Here is a 16,924-nt window from a genome sequence, read left to right on the forward strand (position 1 = left end):
AGTGCCTTGATATGATTTTTAAAGGGTTGCTCTGGCTGTTTTATTGAGAATAGATTTTGGAGGGAGAAAGCATGGGCAGAGCCAGGGAGATTAGTTAGGAGGTTGATGAAATAGTCAAGATGAAAGATAGTGGTAGCCTGGACCAGGGAAATATCAATGGAGGTAGTGAAAACTGACAGGATTCTGAATAAATCCTGAAGGTCAGGGTCAACTGATAGTTCACATATTGACTATGATACAAGAAGAAGAGAGGAGCCAAGGATGATGTCAAATTTTTGATCTGAGTAACTGGAAGAATAGAGCTGACATTCACTGAAATGGGGAAGCCTGGGTGAGAGGAGGGGATAAGGGAGAGAGTTTGGTGCGAGTTGCTTATTAGTTACCCAGGTGGACATGTCAAGTCAGCAGTTGGATATACAAATGTCAAATGGAGGGGAGGAATCTAGGCTGGAGATGTAAGTTGGGAAGTTGTCAGCATGAAGGTGATATGTGAAGCCATAAAAATCGATATCACTAACACAGTGAGTGTGGATAGAGAAATAGTCCAAGGACTGAGCCCTCCCACCCTGTGGTATATAGAGGTTGGAGAGATGAAAAATAATCACCAAAGGAGACAGGAGTGGGAAAGTAGAAGCAAAAACACAATAATGAACAACAATAACAACCCAGAAGAAAGAAAGCAAAAGAAATAAAGCAAATAAATAAAGCAAAAGCTGGAGATTTGTTTTTTTCCAGACCCTTAAGGAAATCTCTGTCCAGTCATTAGCTCGACCACTAAGCAACTGAGCAGAGACTTCAGTGGCCACACGTGATGAAGAATACAGACTTTACAAAATTAGTTCAGAAAAATCACTAAAAGATGTTACATAAATGAGCTGAAGATGGTCTCTGTATATTGGCCCCTAGGTTGTTTATTTCAAAAGTTTGACCTGTTAGCTCAAAAGCCTGCTGGCACCAAGCTCAGATTTTTACACATCCAGTTATTTTATTTTATTTTATTTTTATTTTTTAATTGAAGTATAGTAGATGTACAGTAATATTATACAAGTTACAGGTGTACAGTACAGCAATTCATAACTTTTAAAGGTTACACACCATTTTTCTTATGACAAAATATTGGCCATACTCTCCGTGCTGTACAATACCTCCTTGTAGCTTATTTTATATGTAGCAGTTTGTACCTTTTAACTCCCCACTCCTATATTTCCCCTCCCTCCTTCCCTTTCCCCATTGGCAACCACTAGTCTGTTCTCTATATCTGTGACTCTGCTTCTTTTTTGTTATATTCACTAGTTTTTTGTTATATTCACTAGTTTTTTGTATTTTTTAGATTCTCTATATAAGTGATAACATACAGTATTTGTCTTTCTCTGTCTGACTTATTTCATTTAGCATAATGCTCTCCAGTTATTTTAAAAATTGCCCAAACTAGCAAAAGTTAAACCATTTAGAACCTTCCTACATACCCTACAAAGCCTCACTTGACAGTTGTTACCCATTGATAAGATAAAGCCTTGCGTTATGGGCCCCAAGCTGTTATGGCCCTTCAGAGCTCACTGACCCAGAGAGCACCTCACCGTGCTGCCAAGCAATGTCTAGACATGAATCATCCTTTTCGAAAAGTTTGCTTGAAAATGAACTACAACTAACAAAATGTGAATCAAAAATAGCTTAAAAATAGGAGAAATTGTGCTATGAAATGACGAGAGGTAAACATGTGGACCATTTAAACAGTTAAGTTTAAATGATCAATGAAAATGTGATTTTTTTTTTGAAATGAACAAAATACAGAAAATATTTTAGGAAAGAAAAATATTTCAAAAAAATGATTTTTAATATAAATCCTGGCCTAAAGCCACAGAAAATATTAATAACTAAAGCATATATTGTACTGACAATATGACAAATATCAAATTTTAATTACATGCTGCTTAAAAGATATGTATGTAAAACAAAATAGGTGACCCTCCGTATGGATTCACATATCAATGTCAGATCAAAATTCGTGACTGAAATGCCAGCAAATCAAAGCCAGCAGTATGTTTAAGGATTGTTTAATCCAGTGCTGTTTATTTTGAAAATACATGAATGGTGTCACATTAGGAAACTGATCAGTGCTACTTGTCACATGCACAGGTTAAAGAAGAAAACAGCATGATTGTGTCAAAAAAGAACCTGATAAAATCATCCATTCACAAAAGGAAAATATTAGAAATATAGGAATGGAAGATTTTGTGTTTAACATGATAGAGAATGTCTCTGTCAAACTACAGGACATGACAAAAATTCTAGAAATACTTTTATAAAAGATAGGAGTCAGAAAGAATGCTTACTATTAACACTATCCACCACTTTTAATGGTCTTAAATATGTCCATAAATTCTTTGAGACTCATCTTAGAAGCAGATTCTACAGTCCAGTCAAGCCTTCGGATGACTTGCAGCCCTAGCTGACATCCCAACTGCAAGCTCATGAGACACCCGGGGTCACAACTACCCAACTATCTGCTCCTGGATTCCTGACCCTCAGAAACTGAGATAATAAATGTTTGTTGCTTTAAGTTGCTAAGTTCTGGGGTAATTTGTTACACAGCAGTGCTTGACTAATATGCCATTGTTCAGATAGTTCTAGCCAATCAGTATCAAATCAATTAAATGATTCATAAAATGATCTGTGACTATGGAAATGGAGAAGACAAAAACAATAATTTTTGAAGATTGTATGAAGTGGGTTGATGAATTAAAATTTTTTAAGAAACCAAAAACTAGAAGAAGATATAAGTGAATATTTCATTGATCTTGGAATTGGTAAAACAAACAAAACAAAATGCTAAAAACTACAAAAGCAACAGTAGAAATCATCATAAAGATATCTAACATTTATTAAGCACATACTGTATTCTAGACATTATGTCAAGCACTATAATTCTATAACTCATTTTACCTTTACAACAATCCCATGAAGATGAGGAAATCCAGGTTCAGAGAACTTATTTTGCTCAAGTCGCTAGCCAATTTATTGGGTTTAGACTTGTCTAAATGGAAAGCCTCTGCTCACAGCATTTTTAGAGTTCAAAACTCTAAAATTATGGAAATACAGTTGGCACATGACGGGAAAAGACTTTTAACAAATGTGACAAAGAGTTTATGTTTGAAATCTATAAGGATGTACAAAAATGTTTATCATAATATTATTTAAAAACAAAATGGAAAAAAAATTTATACAACAGTAGAGAAATGGTGAAATGAATTATGCAAATTCATAGAATTGAATTTTTTGCAACTATTAAACAGTTGTGTTTTCAACTCCATTAAGAAAATGAAGTCAGACACCAGGAAAAAATATTCACAAAACATATGTCTGACAAAAGACTGCTAGCCAGGATATACAAAGAACTCCTACTAAACTCAACAATAAAAAGATAACTCAATTAAAAATGGGTAAAAGATTCCAGAAGACACTTCACAAAAAGAAAAATATGAACAGCCAATAAGCCTATGAAAAAATGCTCATTATCATAAGTGATCAGAGCAATTAAAATTAAAAGCATGAGGAAACACCTTAAATGCTGACAGGATGTAGAACAATTGGAACTCTCACGCGTCGCTACTAGAAACATAAAATGGTACAACCAGCTGGGACAAAGTTTGGCCGTTTCTTAAAAACTAAATATATCCCTACCTTAGATGGAGAACTTCCACTCTTAGGTATTTACTCCTGAGAAATAAAAACTTTTTGCAAAATTAGTTGTATAAGAATGTTTATAGCAGATTTATTCATAGTGGTCAAAAACTGGTCTCAGCCCAGGTGCCCCTCAATAGGAAAATGGATAAGTGGGTATATTTGTACAATGGAACAGTGACTAACAGTAAAAAGGTACAAACAACTGATTGTCTATTTGTGTGTGTACACTTGTAGCAAAATGGGTAAATTTCAAAAGCATTATGCTGAAAGAAATGAACCTTACACAGAAGAGCACATACTGTATGATTCCAACGATATGAAGTTCAAGACAAGGCAATAAGACTCAGCAAAACAGGGTCGCGGAGGGGGTGAGGGGAGGGGGTGATTGAAAGGAACATCAAAGAACTTTCTGGGGTATGGATGATGTTCTATACCTTGATAAGGGCTTGGGTTACACAGGTGTTGCTTTTGTCAAAACTCAATGCATGTGCACTTAAGGTTTGTGTATGTCATTGTATGTAAATTTTACCTTGAAATAAAGTATTAACTAATATTGAACTTTAGTTTAACATATGAACGTTGAAGTATTTTGAAGGAAGTGTATTGATACCTGCAATGTTTGAAATGCATCAAAAAGATAAAATGGATTAATGGATGGTTAGAGGGGTGAGTAGGTGACTAAATATGTGATAAAGCTAACATTGTAAAGTGTTGATGGTGGGATCTTAGTGCTGGGTATATGGCTGTCCACCATAAAATTCTTTCAACTTTCAAATTTCCAGTGAAAATTTTTGTAGTGACATGGGAAAAAAATCATGTTTTCAAAGAAATTACTTAAGATACCTTGTCAAATTTTTTGAAAAGCAGGATTGAACATTGCATATGTGAGATGATGTCATTCAGAGAGGGTGTGAAAGAGAGCACTAAGACAGAGAAAAGAATAGTGGTTATCTTGGAGTGTTGGGATAATGAGTAGTTTTTATTTCCTTTTTTATATTTTCTTTACATTTTCTAAACTTTTAAGAAGTGTGAATGACTATTATCAGAAAAAATACATTTTATCACCTAACCTTTTTCTTTTTTTATAAATTTTATTTATTTATATTTCGCTGCGTTGGTGCTTTTGCTGCGTGAGGGCTTCTCATTGTGGTGGCTTCTCTTGTTGCGGAGCACGGGCTCTAGGCACGCGGGCTTCAGTAATTGTGGCTCGCAGGCTCAGTAGTTGTGGCTCACGGGCTTAGCTGCTCTGTGGCATGTGGGATCTTCACGGACCAGGGCTCAAACCCATGTCCCCTGCATTGGCAGGCAGATTCTTAACCACTACGCCACCAGGGAAGCCCCACCTAACATTCTTAAAAATAGTTTCAAGGAGGCAGGTTTTAACTTAGAGCACAGAGGAACACTTTCTGACAGTCAGAACTACATTTAGATAGAATGGACCTCTCAGGCGGTATGATTTCCCATCTTCCAAGGACCACTATCCAGGCTGGAAGACCACAACTAAAAAGATTTTAGAAAGGGTGTAAACAAGGTATGGGGGATTGTAGGGCATCCTCAAATTCTGAGACATATATGTGAAACTGAAAGTACTAGAGAAATGAAAAGATTTCTTGAGTTTTCCTAATCTATTGCAAACTCAGTACTACTCCATGAAAATAAAAGTGCTAATTCAAGACTTCCTGTACCAGCACATATACATCTGGTTCAGTATATAACAGGAGGGCTTCCCTGGTGGCACAGTGGTTGAGAGTCTGCCTGCCGATGCAGGGGACACAGGTTTGTGCCCCGGTCTGGGAAGAGCCCACATGCCGCAGAGCGGCTGGGCCCGTGAGCCATGGCCACTGAGCCTGTGCTCCGCAACGGGAGAGGCCACAACAGTGAGAGGCCCGTGTACAGCAAAAAAAAAAAAAAAAAAATATATATATATATATATATATAAAAAACAGGAAAGTCATTCTAGGCACCAAATCAGAGTTGTTTTATGATCTTAGCTGTGCTATAGGTATGGTGGAGTCATAACAATACTTCGTATTTGCAAAGTGAGAGTGAGCAGCCTGCTTCAGCATATGTTATTTCATCCAAGTCCATGATAACCCTGAGACGTGTTGGGGGGAGATGGGCTTTCCAAAGCTGAAGGCAGCCAGATGGCTCAGGTGCACCTGGGCACAAGCTCTGCTTTCTTCCCTCTTTTGTGGATGTGCTGCATTTGGTTTAAGAACTAAGAGATCCTGGTATTTCTAAACATTTCCTTAAAGCGATACACCAAATTAGTTCAAGTATATTTTTCCAGTTAAGTAGTATAATCGCAATGTGGTTTCTTCCTTAATCCCTTTGCATACTATGTGGAAGGAGTGTTGATGTTCGCTAAATGCCCCGGGAGGAATCCAGAAAAAGAGGAAAAGCTGAGCCAAGGTGCGCTGCCTTCACCCCTGTCTGGGTGAGTCTCTCCTTCGTGGCTGCATGAGAGCAGCTGGGCATGTTGGTGTGGAGAGGCTTTTCCTGTCGATTAGGAGTTTATCGTCAGTGATGCACATTATTACTATGGTCTCTGTTTTTCTGTCTTTATTGTTTTGTAGACAAAGAAACTGAAGTTCGGAGACATTAGGTAGAAGAATTAGAATGTGTGACACCAGTGTTGTTGGGGGAGCCTAGATGAGATCTCCATTTTCTGAGCATTACTCAAACGCCTTCCCACTCAAACCTATAAAAGCCTTTAGGTTTACCAGCATAAATAAAAAATAAACCAAAAGATTACTAATTAGCACCTTGAATTTATTTAAAACTTAAAAATTTTCTGGAACTTCCCTGGTGGCACAGTGGTTAAGAATCTGCCTGCCAATGCAGGGGACACAGGTTTAAGCCCTGGTCTGGGAAGATCCCACATGCCATGGAGCAGCTAAGCCCATGCACCACAACTACTGAGCCTGTGCTCTACAGCCCGCGAGGCACAACTACTGAGCCTGCGCACCACAACTACTGAAGCCCACATGCCTAGAGCCCATGCTCTGCAACAAGAGGCGCCACCGTGATGAGAAGCCCACGCACTGCAACGAAGAGCAGCCCCCACTCGCCGCAACTAGAGAAAGCCTGCGTGCAGCAATGAAGACCCAACGCAGCCAAAAATAAATAAATTTATTTAAAAAAATTTTTTTCTGAATGCCGTAAATGCTGCCCTGAGCATTCTGAAAGCTTTTCCCTGTGAGGGCAAGACCACATGCGGCCGAGGTGATGCAGTAGGTGTTCTCTTTCTCCCAAATGGCAGCGGAGGGCTGGAAGAAGAGCTTTGGCTGTTGCACTTTTGATTGACACTGTGTTTAAACTGGGACTTTTTTGTCTGAGACACTCTGGCTACCTGTCCTGTTCATGAAGAGGGGCAATTGCATCGAAGATAGACCAAGCAAGAGAGTTTAGAGTGAGTGTGCAAATCCATTACCACAAATTGAATAACAATATAATAACCTATATAACATTTTTGGAAACATTTTCCCAATGAAGAACCAGAATGGGATGGAGGCAGCAACGTATTTCAGGAGTCTAAAATCTCTACTTTGAAAAGATATTCTACACCAAATCTTGGAGAACCTTCGACAAAATCTTTTAGAGCCAGGACTAGCAGACGTGACTTTTTCCAATTCATACCTTCCAAGTTGAAATGAGAAAAATGAATTGAAATGAGAAGAAGAAAGCATCTGAGAGCTCTTTCTTGTTACTACCAAGCCTGTATTTTCCATGAGGAAAGGACCGTGTTTGTTTCATTTACCTCTGTATGTTGAACATGAAGGATGATTTTCAAACTGTGTCACCGCTGGGATGGCACAGCAGGTCCCTGCCAGTCAGAGCCCATGATTGTCAGGACGCTGTACCAGTGGGTTCCAGCTGACGATCAGCCCTGCCCAAAGCCAAGAACAGTGCATGATGTAGGCTAAATGCTCTATCAGCAATTTTTGAATGAATAAACTAATGTATGTTTTTCATAAGCAAACAAAATAGTCCAATATAGAATACTTCTGGGCTTCCCTGGTGGCGCAGTGGTTAACAGTCTGCCTGCCAATGCAGGGGATGCAGGTTCGAGCCCTGGTCCAGGAAGATCCCACATGCTGCGGAGCAGCTGAACCCACGTGCCACAGCTACTGAAGCCCGTGCACCTAGACCCTGTGCTCCGCAGCAGGAGAGGCGACCACGGTGAGAGGCCTGCACACCACAGCGAGGAGTGGCCCCCGCTCGCCGCAACTAGAGAGGGCCCACGCACAGCAATGAAGACCCAATGCAGCCAAAAATAAAATAAATAAAATTTAAAAAAAATTTTTAGAATACTTCTGTGTTTGACTAAGTTCTATTAAGTGACGTAAATCCTGTCTTTACTGAGCCAACGGTCCCTTGTGTTTCAGCCTTGGAACTAAGAGGCCAAGCCCACTGCCTGTTCTGGTGTCAACAGTGATTTAAGTATTAAGTGCTTTTCCAACTTTTCAGGTTGCCTCAGCCTTCACCAAATACTGACAAGAAAAAACTCCAGAGGAGCAATGTCATCCCATTTTTCCAAATATTGAAGCCCATCAGGTCACCCCCAAATCTGCATTTCCAGATTATCTTGAAAACTCTGCATGCAACCCTTGGCCGACGTGAGGGAAAGCCTGACGGCTGAGGGCAGAGGGGACGGGGAGGAGGGTGCCCATTCCAGAATCTCAGGGCCCTCAGAAGCCACCCTGCCTCTTTGCATTCACTTGCCCTAAATACCTCTCCAACTCCAGGGTTGCCTGAAATCATTCAATTAGAGGTTTATTTCTTGAACTTGGCTTCTGTTAAAATGCAATACCCCTAGGGGAGTTAATAGCAACTTTCAACTCAGTGTGAAGATGTTTATCAGATTCCCTTATGAAGAAGCTTGTGATTGAGCAGAACAACCCTCGATGCCCCTCTGGGAAGGCTAGGAAGCAACGAGGAAGAAAAAACATTTCCCCAAGGGGAGGCTGGGAATATGCGCACCCTTAGATTACACCGTTTGCTCCAGCCAGCCTTGGTTTTAAGAGGTAAAATGCTCTCCATCCCTATCATGAAATCTTACCTACTTATCCGATAAAATATCCCAATCAAAAACCGCATCAAATTTGTGTGTGCCCAATTTTTCTCTATCTTGACCAAATACAGGAAATGAATCACTTTGCAAAGCACATGGAGACCAGCCAAAGCAATCTGCAAATTGTGTAACTCTGTCCCAGCTCTTGGCACTATGTATTCAGCAAGAACTTCAAGAGAAACCTCATTCCTGTTCACCCTCTCAAATACACACGCCCAGATTTTTTGGGTGGACTTGCGGGCTTTGATTTTGCAACCCCCAGTTTGGGGAACAAGTAGAAAATAGTAACACTCCATCTGTTTTGTGCTTTTTCACAGTGTTTTGACCTCTACTGAGATACATTGGAATAGTATTTTAACTGGGAGAATATAAAGGGTACCTCCTTTCCTTGTGTACACACACACACGCACACACACACACAGGCTTATAAAAGCCATGTGACCATGAATTGGTGGCCCATGTAACCCTATTTTTAGCATAGGATGAAAAACCTTGAAGGACAGGAGAGAGAACTAATTTTCCTGAATCACTCGGCTGAGCTGTTGGCAAAGCTTGGAACTAGACTCCGGTTTCAGAGATTCTGTTTTATTCTTGTTTACTGAGTTGTACTAACTGCAGAGACTCACCATACTTTCTATTTCTGAAGCTGTTTTAAAAGCCACCAAAGTAAGCAGGGATATTATCTTTGCTAAGAGATGGTGTGATGTTCTCTCTAACTATACTTATCGCTGAATTCAAGTACAGGCTCTTTATAAAGTCTCTGTGCCGTTATTAAACTTTTAACTTCAAAAGCATATGAGGTAGACATGATAGTAAACTGTAAATGGAATTTAAAGGCAAATTCCATTTTCTTCTTAGAGCTGTCATGAACTTCAATTCTACCATATTTCATTTATCACAGGATCTGAAATGAGTACATATTGCATGCAATTGCATAATATAGTTGTCCTAAACTTTAATACATTTACTTTTGAGTACCGTTTACAGATTGTTTCTCTAACACGCACAACCTGAGTTATTAAAGTTTAAAAGTGCACAAGGTCCTTATGAAGACCCTGCTTATAGTTCAAGTACAGAGCACAGGAATTCTGGCTAAATTACCTCTTTTTGCTGTCAGTCTGTTCTCCTTCATTTCAGACAGGCTACAATATCCAGAGAACTGAATGTTCCTTTTCAATGAAAAGGAGATATTCTTAAAGTCTAGTATTTAGTGAATAAGTGGTGGTGAAAGACTTCATTTTTAAAGTGCCTTTCTTAGAATACATAGATACATAGATAATGTCATAGGTAATGTCAAGATCCAATGTAGGAAGACTAGGTATTGACAAAGGAAGATGAGTAAGAGCAATAAACCAGATAATTAGAAGGCTGACCATCCCGTAGATCAGGGGTTCCCAACTCTCAGGCCTCCAGGCCTGTTAGGAATCCGGCCACGCAGCAGGAGGTGAGTGGCAGGCAAGCAAGCGGAGCTTCATCTGTATTTACAGCCGCTCCCCATCGCTCCCATTACTACCTGAACCTTCCCCTATCTCCCCACCCCCAGTCCATGAAAAAACTGCCTTCCACAAAACCAGTCCCTGGTGCCAAAAAAGTTAGAGACCGCTGCCATAGATGAATGCCATTCAGCAGCTACCAACTTAGATGTTTACCATTTCTTCAAGGTCCATGCAAGTGTTCATGTTTCCTGAACACTCCTAGTTCACGAGGATGCAGCCCTCCCTTCTCTGCATTCCTAAAGCATCTTTAAAGTGAGCTTGAAGTCAGTGAGAACTCAGAGTTCACTGGCCAGTTCATTGAAGATTTGGACCTAGAACCCATGACTGTTCTTTTTCCTCCAGATCCTGTCCTAGTCCTGGGGTAGGGGGTGGTCAAATTTGTAGCTTGGAGGAAAAAACAGATCTGGGGGGTGAAAAAGGAAGATTCGAAGATGTCTAAGGCTTTGAACCTGGGTTTCTTAGAAAATATGGGGAGCTCACTTTGAAGGAAAGGTAATGGGTTTCATTTTTAAACATGTTGAGTTTGAAATGATAGAACATCACATCAATTTGGTCTGCTTGGTTCAGGGTTCTTAGAATGATAAAGGCCAGAAGCTTTGTGTAAAGGCCAGGAACCTCTGTAGAATGATGGATAAAAGTTTTAACCTGGGTAATGAAGAGAGCATAAAGCTTAATTCAGTGGCCTAGGCAGGTTTGGATGACATTCCCAAGCCCTGTTAGAGTGATGGACAGGGCAGCTCCAATGACTGGTTCCTCAGTAGCAACTATGGCCTTTTCATTTGGAGCAAGTCTTTCATGGTCAGCCGTGTTCTATTGGTCAGGTCAGAGGTCCACAAGCTACAGCCTGTGGGCCAGCTTTGGCCCACTGCCTCTTTTTGTGTGGCCTGTTAGCTAAGAATGGTCCTTCTATCTTTAAATAGTTGAAAAAAATCAAAAGAGTAATATTTTGTGACAAGTGAAAATTGTATGAAATTCAACTTTCAGCGTTCAGTGGAAGAGTCACACCGTTCATTTACATATTGTCTATGGTTGCTTTCGTGCTATAGCAGCAGAGTTACATGGTTGCAACAGAGACCATAGAGAATACAAAGCCTAAAATATTTACTATGTGATTCAGGAAATGTTTGCTAACCCCTGTCTTAAGTCTTTAAGAGTTCAGGCCTCTGAAGATGGCTTCTGATCCTTATCACTCCCATCCAACCATCCATCCATCCATCCATCCATCCATCCATCCATCCATCCATCCACCCATCCACCCACCCATCAATCCATCCATCCAGCCATATATCCAGCCAGTGAGCCAGACTGCCAGCCATCTAATATTTATCAAGTCTATACTATATGAAGTTCTGAAGAATCCCAAGACCTAATACTTGCCCTCAATACCAGTGTTATACAGCAGTGCCACTACCTGTTGAAGGACTTGGCTTTCACTTGGAACATTAAAGTACTTCACAGGGTAGTTGAGGTCTGAGTTTTCAGTATCCTTAGGTTCTTCCTTATTAGGGTCCTCTTCTCAGGGCCCAGCCCTTCCTGTGGCTGAAAGAGGAATTGGTATTTGAAATAGGAGTGGGACTGACCCTGCAGCTGTCAACTCAGGGAAGAGGAGGATTGCTGAGGTTGGGAGCTAGGCTGAGCCTGGGGAGCTGCAGCTTTTGCCTGGCTGACCAGGGCTTATTTCTCTAGCTTTACGATGACTGTCATGGGCTTTATACACTTGCACTTTTGTGAGTAGCTTTCTCCATTAAAAAAAGTAAAAATTAAAAATGTTATGACTCCATGGGTATAAATATGAACCAATTGGGGTGGTTTTTTTTTCTAATTTTAAAAGAAATTAGTATTTTTGCGGGTCCCTAAAGTACGGTGAGCCCAAGGCCCTACTGTGCTGCCTACTATGCTGACTGGGTAAATCAGCCTTGGCTAGGAGCTATATACAATCTTCTGGTGGAAAGGGACCCCTGCCAACCAGGCGAGAGCTCAGAAGCATGGATCCAGCGTCTTGGGGCTCAGCCTAAACTCCTCCCATGAAGCTTTGATTTATAAAGAGAATTAGACTGAGCCTCCAAAGAATCCAGCTCCAGTTCCTCCAGTGGCCCCCAGCACTGGTGAACTACAGTAATGCCTCTTGCTTTCAGGTATCATGTCTAGCTTGGTTCCTCAATAGACTTTTTAAAATTAGAACTTTATAATTTTATTGGTTTTTTAAAAAATCTGTTTGTTTGGTAGGAATCATGATAGAGTTCATATAGGAAGTTCTCATTGATAAAGATGATTCTAGGCATATATTATAAAGTATAATGCATGCTCATAGAATTTGGGATGTACTACTACTAGAGCAGCACTGCATTATACCACATCATAATCTCTATCAGTTTCACATATGAACAACTACTTGGTTCTCACTGAGTATAACCTGATTGGACCATAACCTTGTCCCCTCTCACTATGTATAATTTTGGCATTTACTTTGAAGAGCAGAAATCTGAGGTTGCTCTTATTTTTTCATCTCTGTAGAATATCCTGTCTTTTTTTAAATTTGAGGATGCACAGGCTGGGAAGAGTGTTTTGGATATCATTCAAAGTAGTGGCCCTATTTTGGCCATGATACACTTACATGGCATCTTCCACCACCCTGTAGCCTGATTTGCTGACGCTTCAAACCTGTGAAACCTGCGGAAATCTACACTCTGCAGCAAGTTCTGATACACCCACTTCCCCAGCTCTGCTGTAGCCTAACTGCTTATAGGTAGGGAGTGCCCTTACCAGGACCCTGTGTACCACTGCTCATCCTTTTCAAAACCCTCACTTTGTTTCTTTCTTATTGGTTTCTTGCAAAGGCACCTTCTAAATGTAAATAGTTGAGGAAATATGGGCTCAATGCGGGACAATATTTTGGCTTCTTCCAAATGCATTCTAGTTTCAGGGAAATGAATACTCTCTTATGCTGTTAGCAGGAGTACAAATTATTCCAGTGGTTTTGGAAGACCATTTCAAAATACACATTAAATGCTTAAAAATGTAAATGGTCTTTTTTGACCCCAGTAATTCTACTTTCAGGAATGTACCTTAAGAAAATAATCTTGGACAAATAATTTTGTTTTGAGTTGATGATTGTTTCATAACAAAATTTGGAAATAGTCCACATGACTAATAGTAGGATGCTGATTAAATAAATGCTAATATCCCTAGATAGTAAAATATCATATAGCCATTAAAATAATGTAATAGGTAAATATTTAACTAAATAGGAATAATTAATTATATATAGAAAAGTAGAGAAAGATATCAAACCTACCTGTACATCATTATCCCAAATTTGTTAAAAAATTTAAAAGGATATATGTGTACTTATGCATAGAAAGGAACATATATTTATGTTTTTGTCCCAAGGAATACATATATAAGCAAATGTATATTTATAACATACATATATAATCAAATGTTAAAAGCTATTTTTTAATATCTGAAATTTCAAATGATAAAATAAATTTTGGTATCAGCATACAATGAAACTCTATACAGCCAAATATATATCCATGCAGACAGATGTTTATTAGCATGGAAATACATTCAACATATATTAAAAGAAAAAATACAATTGCATAGATTATATTCTAGTGATTCCATTTTGTAAAATAACCTGTGTACATATTTGTGTATGGTTTACAAACCTGTAAGTTCATAGAGGCAAGCTAGAAATATATACTTCTAATTTTTAACAATTAAAAAATATATATACTAAAATATTAAAATAATTATATATTTTTAAAATTATAAATATTATTTTTAAAATAATATTATTTATAAAAATTAAAATATTATTTATCTCTAAGTGGTGAGATTTTAGATGATTTCATCTTTCCTTTGTGTATTTCTTGACTTTATGTATTTTCTACAAGACACACTAATTACTTTTGTCATCAGAGAATAAAAATGATTTATTTTAAAATGCAGCACCTAGACAGTAGTGGAAAGCTGCCCAGTTATGTCTTTGTCCCAAGCCAGAGAGGAGAGAGCCATGATGAGACCATGTACTTCCTCACCATTTTGTGTTTGGTATTTGAGTTAGGAATGCTTTCAGCTGCAAGTAACAGAAAATCTAACAGGTGAATAGACTATAACAACATGCATTTACCCATCATGTTCAGAGGTAGGCAGTTTCAGGATTGTCCTGGCAGTTCAACTGTTAACAACTTTCTAACTTTCTGCTCTGCCATCCTTTGAGTGTTGGCATTTTATCCACATGCATGTCCCCACATGGTCTTAAGATGGCAGCTCTCTCACCTACCCATTCAAGGCATGACGCAGGAGGAGGAGGCTGCACTGGTGTGTCTGGAAAACAAGTCTTTCTGGGGCAAGGGAGAAGGAACTTGGAAATATAGCTGTCATACAAGCCAGTCAGAAATGTTGGCCATAGGTAGGAAGGGGCTGTTCTCTTTTTGAGAAATATCATATGCTGATTTTTTTATTATTATTACAACTTTCTCAGTCTTCTAGTTAGTAAAAAATTTCTCCAAGATGCTGGCAATGAGTTGTTAGTTTTTCAGTCAAGTGTGAGATTTTCTTTCTCTGTCTTTCAGGAGGTTGGGAGTGAATACATCAGAGTGTACTATGCAGAAGACAATTGAAATGGAGTCTCTTGAGTTTTCAAACACTCACATCCTTTATTTCATGTAAGCATGGGAGGTAAGTATGTACGGTTAAAAAGTAAGTATGAAACTATTCTGAAAATTTTACATATGATGATATGTAAAGAGAGCTAGAGACGAAATGATAAAAAAGACAGATGGTCCTAAGTGAGAACATATTTATGATGCTCAAGGATAACTGATGTTGAGTTAGACACAGCCCAGCAGCACCTTAGTCCAGGTAAGACAAATTCCTTTTTATTCAGTTTGATTCTATATGTAGTCTAATGGTAAAAGAGCATTTCAGAAATAAGAGGCACATCATCCAGAACACATTTTGGGAATTGAAGAGTTTCTTTCATCTCATTGTGACTATAACCACCTGAACCCTCACCTTTCTTTTGAGTGAATATTGCTTTGAGTTAAGTAATTGTATCTTGTTCTCCTATCTGTAAAATGGAAATTATTTTATATAGAACCTGCCTTGCTAAATGTTAATTGAATTAATTTAACGTGCATAAAAGACTTTGTAAGGTGAAAAGTGCTGGGCATCAATATTAGTTCTTCTGATGCTATATTTAGTGCACGATGGTTAAATCTCAAAGACAAAAACAAAAACCAACCAAACAAAGAAAAAACTCAAAACCAATGAAATTAAAAAACCCTGATGGGGCTTCCCTGGTGGCACAGTGGTTGGGAGTCTGTCTGCCGATGCAGGGGACGCGGGTTCGTGCCCCGGTCAGGGGGGATCCCACGTGCCGCGGAGCGGCTGGGCCTGTGAGCCATGGCCGCTGGGCCTGCCTGTCCAGAGCCCGTGCTCTGCGACGGGAGAGGCCACAGCAGTGAGAGGCCCGCGTACTGCCAAAAAAACAAAACAAAAAAAAGAAACCCTGATAAAAGGTTGCAATTCTCTGTAATAGGTAGCACTTAGCTGATGATGTTGCTAGCTGAGTGGTTGTGAGTCTATTTTAGTATTCTCCTAAATGAAATGAATCCAGAAAATAAAAGTTAAATGAGTTTCACTTAGAAGTGAACTGAATTTAGTGATAGTTTAATTGATCTGCAGGCTTTGAATATTCAAGCAGCAAGATTTTGTGCTGTGTCAGTAACACTTTTGTCACACTATTTAATTCATTCTAGCTTCATACTCCTTGTTACTGTTTTCCCATTATTTCCTACAAATAACCATTATTGAATGAATGAATTGTACTCCATCATAGGTATTGCTTGAATTTTCAACTAAAATGCATCCTGAGCATTTATGAGCATCCTCTCTGCACAATATAAATTCGTTGTATTCTGCATTGAAAATTCCCCAGTGGTTTCATATATGTTTCCTCCCTAACTACAAGAACAGAAGTTATCACCTTCATTCTCTTTGGAAATCCTAGTGAAAATGTTATTAATATAACAAACTTAATATAACCCTTCATGTTTATGTTTATATAATACTACTTAATATCATTTTCAAGGCATTTTTCATATCTCTTGGTTCATGTGATCTTCATTGGTGTGTGTGTGTATTTTTTGTATTAAAAATATCTGCATTACACATATTTATATCACTTTTCCTTGCCAAATGAAAAAGAAATCCTAGAATCAATTCGTGATTTATGAAGTCTTTAGAAAAACATAAAATTAATCTTTTTGTAATAGCATTCTTATTTTTCTCCATGCTCAAAACTTCAAGATAGGAATATTAGGAGAATTCAGGCCAGAGAGGTTAAAGGATATGCCCAAAGCTATTGGGTCAACGGCATGAGATGAGAACTTTGGGAAAATCATTCTGCATTGGTAGAAATGGTCTGAGGTGGACATTTTTCTTCAGTAGCAAAGAAGGCAGGAGGAGCTAGAAAATCACTTTTTTAAGTACAAGAGATCATTCTACCAGCACCTGTTGAGCGCCTCCCCAGTCAATCACTCTCTGTAAAAATAACCCAGGCCTACTCCCTACCCTTTAGCTCCCCCCCAAATCCATGGAGACTGTCCTTTGGGAAATCAGATCAAACCACATTTCACTGTGCCTGGCTCAGCCTGGAGGA

General features: G+C 39.0%; 1 long non-coding RNA gene across 2 annotated transcripts in view; it reads left to right on the top strand.

Annotated features, from left to right (window-relative positions):
• Window positions 1–14,938, top strand: part of LOC125963495 (uncharacterized) — a 34,104-nt gene extending 19,166 nt beyond the window's left edge. Inside the window, exon 3 of one of the 2 annotated variants that reach the window (XR_007475529.1) lies at window positions 14,835–14,938. This is a non-coding gene — a long non-coding RNA (uncharacterized LOC125963495). Of the gene's footprint in view, window positions 1–6,033; window positions 6,122–14,834 lie in introns of those variants that run through there. The other variant, XR_007475530.1, reaches the window with a different exon arrangement.
• Window positions 14,939–16,924: the final 1,986 nt, after the last annotated feature.

This window comes from Orcinus orca, chromosome 2 (assembly GCF_937001465.1).
Source record: "Orcinus orca chromosome 2, mOrcOrc1.1, whole genome shotgun sequence".
Taxonomy (NCBI): Eukaryota; Metazoa; Chordata; class Mammalia; order Artiodactyla; family Delphinidae; genus Orcinus; species Orcinus orca.